This window comes from Sphaeramia orbicularis, chromosome 17, assembly GCF_902148855.1.
Source record: "Sphaeramia orbicularis chromosome 17, fSphaOr1.1, whole genome shotgun sequence".
In the NCBI taxonomy this organism is placed as follows: Eukaryota; Metazoa; Chordata; class Actinopteri; order Kurtiformes; family Apogonidae; genus Sphaeramia; species Sphaeramia orbicularis.
This window is the reverse complement of record NC_043973.1, coordinates 43,763,976-43,768,868: the sequence shown is the minus strand read 5'-3', so window position 1 is coordinate 43,768,868 and position 4,893 is coordinate 43,763,976. Positions and strand designations below refer to the sequence as shown.

At 36.0% G+C, this 4,893-nt stretch overlaps 1 non-coding gene across 1 annotated transcript; it reads right to left on the bottom strand.

Annotated features, from left to right (window-relative positions):
• Positions 1–4,205: 4,205 nt before the first annotated feature.
• trnak-uuu (transfer RNA lysine (anticodon UUU)) lies at positions 4,206–4,278 on the bottom strand. The gene has a single exon. It is a non-coding gene; the product is annotated as a tRNA-Lys (tRNA).
• Positions 4,279–4,893: the final 615 nt, after the last annotated feature.

The window sequence follows — 4,893 nt, the reverse complement described above, 5'->3', positions numbered from 1 at the left end:
GGCAGGAAGAGAGGGAAGGAGAAACAAGGGAGGGAGGATGAGGAGGGAATTGGTGGAAGACATGACGAGGAAAATTAGGAGGAGGAACGCTGGACTTGAGGGTGAAAAAAAAGGATGGAGACGATGATGAAAGCGAGATGAAAAATTGCGCTTGCAGTAGAAAAAGAGTTGAAAAAGACTTTCTAACTAAAGCACATCACATGGATCTCTCATTTAGTTCCAGTCCAGGTTTAAGGAATGAGGCCAGAAAATATATATATAAAACCCCAACCACTTGAAATTCATCCCTAAACATGAGGATGTATGTGTAATATTGACTTTAGCTGCTACGTTTTGACAGACAGAGAGGACGTTATGGCCACAGATATATTAGTCCTGAATAGACGTCTTTGTTTTAACAGAGAGGGAAATTGTTTTACAGAATGGAAACTTCCTGACAATGAGTTGTTTTAAAGAGCTGTCATAAGGGTCGGAGATTGATAATGCATGGAGTGTTTAACGCCATGCTGCCAAAAACTGCGTCGAGGGAGCAGTATTTTATATCACGGCGTATTGTTCTGACGCTCTGTTGGTCAAAAGCACTTCTTTCAACTCTCACTTTACACTGAAGTACATTTAAATATTAGATATCTGTAGTCTGCATGTATGGGATGGAGACGGGTTAGCGATCCACGACAATGAAAACCATTTTTGGTCATGAAATAAAGACCTAATGCAGCCCCAGGTACTCTTATTTTACTGCTTTTACATTCAATTTCTAGATTAGATTAGATTAGATTAGATTAGGTCATATTAGACTAGATTCGTTTAGATTACATTAGGTTAGATTAGGTCATATTAGACTAGATTAGTTTAGATTACATTAATTAGATCATATTAGACTAGATTAGTTTAGATTAGATTAGATTAGATTGGATTAGATTAGGACATATTAGACTAGATTAGTTTAGATTACATTGGGTTAGATTAGGTCATATTACACTGGATTAGTTTAGATTAGATTAGATTAGATTATGTTTATGTTTACGCATTTGGCAGACGCTTTTTTCCAAAGCGATTTACAGGGGAAAACCAATTAAATCACTCAATCAATCAAATTTAATTTATATAGCGCCAGATCACAAAAAAAGTTATCTCTTGACATTTTATATATAGAGTTGGTCAAAACCAGACTCTAAGCCAATTTACAGAAACCCAACAGATTAGATTAGATTAGATTAGGTCATATTAGACTAGATTAGTTTAGATCAGAGTAGATTAGATTAGATTAGATTAGATAGACCTTTATTGATCCTTTGGGCAGAAACCTCAAGAAATTGAGGTTTCAAAACCAGCACAACACCGAGCATACACACAAGAAACACCACAAGACAAATGCAATACATTAACATAACTGTAATAAACAGTAGTGAAAAAAAAGTAATTGCACATTGGAAAGTACTAGCAGAAACAAGTGGCAATGTAGTAATAATAATAATAATAATAATAATAATAATAATAATAATATAGTGTATAGTATGCACAATATGTGTATGTAGTTTAATAATCACAGACTAAAAGTACTAGTAGACACAAGTGGCAAAATAGTAAATAATAATAATAATAATAATAATAATAATAATAATAATAATAAAATCATCATCGTCATCATCATAAGTAGCTTATTATGTTATAATATAATATTATAGTATGCACAATATGTATATGTATATATGTATATATACATAGTTTAATAATCACAGAACAGAAGTTATAACAAAGTGATAATAGTAATAGTCATAACATCATACAAGCAACATAAATAATAAAAGTAATACAATATCCTGTTTTCTCTTAAAGATGCAACATTTTCTGCATTATTCAACCTCTTCTACTATTATTCCTCCTTTTACCCTCTTACTTTCTCCCTGTCCACCTCCCTCGTTTGATTTTCCTGCGATTTCACTCAAAATAAAAACACGATTAAACTTTAGAGTGGGTGGATTCACCCTCCACGATGCCTCAGAATATATGTGAAATATATATTTCCCCCCTCCTTCCCCTGTCCCCTCATCCTTGGCGGTGATAAATCCATAGCTATCTATGACAGCTTTGTTGCTGGGAGGCCCCTCCTGCCTTGTTTGGCCGTGATTCCAGCCGACAGCTTTAGGAGCGTGTCTTTATTTAAGAGCTGCTGTAATTACACAGGCTTTAGCATATGTAGGCGGCCAGATATGATTCAAACCACCACGACAGGGAGAGGGAGCTCAACGGGTGAATGAGAAGAGAGATAAAACACAATGGCGGGAAGACGTGAGGAGAGAGAGAGAGAGAGAGAGAGAGGGAGAGAGGGAGAGAGAGGGCAAGGGCAGGCATAGGAGACGGAGAGAATGAGGGGAGGAAAGAGACAGAGAGGGAGAGATATGGAGAGCAGGGCAGACTGATAGAGCAATTGAGAGACGAGGAGAGGGCAGTCAGGAGGGGGGGAGAGGAAGAGATATGGTTTGGCAAATAAAAGAGGAGCGTGGCGCTGCTGCAAACTGTTCGCCTTATGATGCCTCATTAGGGCTTAGGGCTGCAGATAGTGCCTGTTAGAGAGATCTATGGCCTCAGCGCTCAGAGACAGACAGAAGGGGAGAAGGAGAGAGCAGAGCAGGGCAGAGGGATGCACCGAGACGCACAAACGCATCAGGTTAACAAAACAAAAGGGAAATGGAGGGATTCAAACCGATGCTTTTTAACCCTCCAAGACCTGAACGAGCACAGCCGACCAGAGGCATCTACTGATATGAAAGGTTGAGGAACTTTTCAACCACTAATCCTGTTGACACATGGAAATAATTCAAGTAAAATGTAGTTTCTCAGCTTTTCATCAGTGTCAGATATGACCCATTTGGATGTTCAGAGGCTCCGTAGTGAAGGTGGAAACACTGTCATCTTCTGCAACATGATTCATCAGTAAAATCCATGGAGTTTGACAAATGACTGATCAATTTTGCTGAAAAAGTCACTTTTAATACTATTTTTTTCAGATTTGATAGAATCACCAAGTGTTTATATGAACATCTAAGCTAAGATATGCTTAGATATCTTTATTTACTGGAAGTATTAAGGGGGAAATTCAAATAAGATGTATTTGTATTTTTTAATGACTTTTAAACCACTAATCCTATTGTTACATAGAAGTAATTCAAGTAAAATGCAGTTTCTCAGCTTTTCATGGTCATCAGATATGACCCATTTGGATGTTCAGAGGCTCCGTAGTGAACATGGAAACACTGTCATCTTCTACAACATGATTCATCAGTAAAACCCATGGAATTTGACAAATGACAGTTCAGTTAATGATCAATTTTGCTGAAAAATTAACTTTTAATAATGTTTTTTGTTTTGTTTTGTTTTGTTTTGTTTTATTTTGTTTTGTTTTTTGTTTTGTTTTTGTTTTGTTTTGTCTTGATAGAACGACCAAGTGGTTCTATCAACATCTAAGCTAAGATATACTTATTTACTGGCAGCATTAAGTGGAAATTCAAGTAAAATGTATTTGTTTAATAACTTTTCAACCACTAATCCTATTGATACATGGAAGTAATTCAAGTGAAATGCAGTTTCTCAGCTTTTCATGGTCATCAAATATGACCCATTTGGACTTTCAGAGGCTCCGTAGTGAACATGGAAACATCTTCTACAACATGATTCATCATTAAAACCCATGGAGCTTGACAAATGACAGTTCATTTAATGATCAATTTTGCTGAAAAAATCACTTTTAATACAGTTTTTTCAGATTTCATAGAACGACCAAGTGGTTCTATGGACATCTAAGCTAAGATATACTTAGATATACCTATTTACAGGAAGTACTAAGGGGGGAATTCAAATAAAATGTATTTGTTTAATAACTTTTAAACCTCTAATCCTATTGATACGTGGAAGTAATTCAGGTAAAATGTAGTTTCTCAGCTTTTCATAGTCATCAGATATGACCCATTTGTACATTTAGAGGCTCTGTAGTGAACATGGAAACACGGTCATCTTCTACAACATGATTCACCAGTAAAACCCATGGTGTTTTACTGAAGACAGTTCAATTAATGGTCAATCTTCCCCAAAAAGTCACTTTTAATACAGTTTTGATAAAACAACCAAGTGCTTATATGAACATCTAAGCTAAGATATACTTATTTACCTCGAGCTTTAAGGGGGAAATGGAAGTAAGACATGAATGCTTGAACAGGGACTTGAACCCTGGACCCTCAGATTAAAAGTCAGATGCTCTATCAGCTGAGCTATCCAGGCTTCAGTAGGATTTTTTTTAAAATATAGGACATTTCATATTATTGCCGAAAAATGCAAAATAAATGCTGATAAATTACTTAGGAAAAGTTAAATGTAGAGAAAAGTCCATTTGGAGGTATCACAAACATAGTTGTAGGTCTTTAGGGTTAACTCTGTTTTCGTCTCCAGAAATAGTTGATCTTCCTTTTTATTCTTCTGAACATTGTTGTCGCATCCTACAGTTTCAAGCTGTGTCAAAGTCATTACATCTAATTTGTTCATCACTCTGGACAAAAAATCATCTGCTGAATAAATAAGTGCACAAACTAAACTGCATCTGTAACCTTCCCTTTTTATCCCTTAGAAAGAGGTTCAGTCAGTTCGGAAAGTTTTTTTTTCTTCTTTCTTTTTTCCTGGAAATTGCTTCCTTCACTATCTGCCATTTCCTCAAAGCATTTGTTAGTGACAGAAAGCAATCCAGCGAAAGATATTCCCTTCAAGATTCTGACTTGCTCACTTGAAATAAATAGATATTTCCTCATGCAAAAGACTGCCCTGGGCTTTTCTTGACACATGTTTAAATAATACAAAACCTAGTGATGTTGAAGCCAAAAAGGTGCGGTTTGTAAGTCTGCT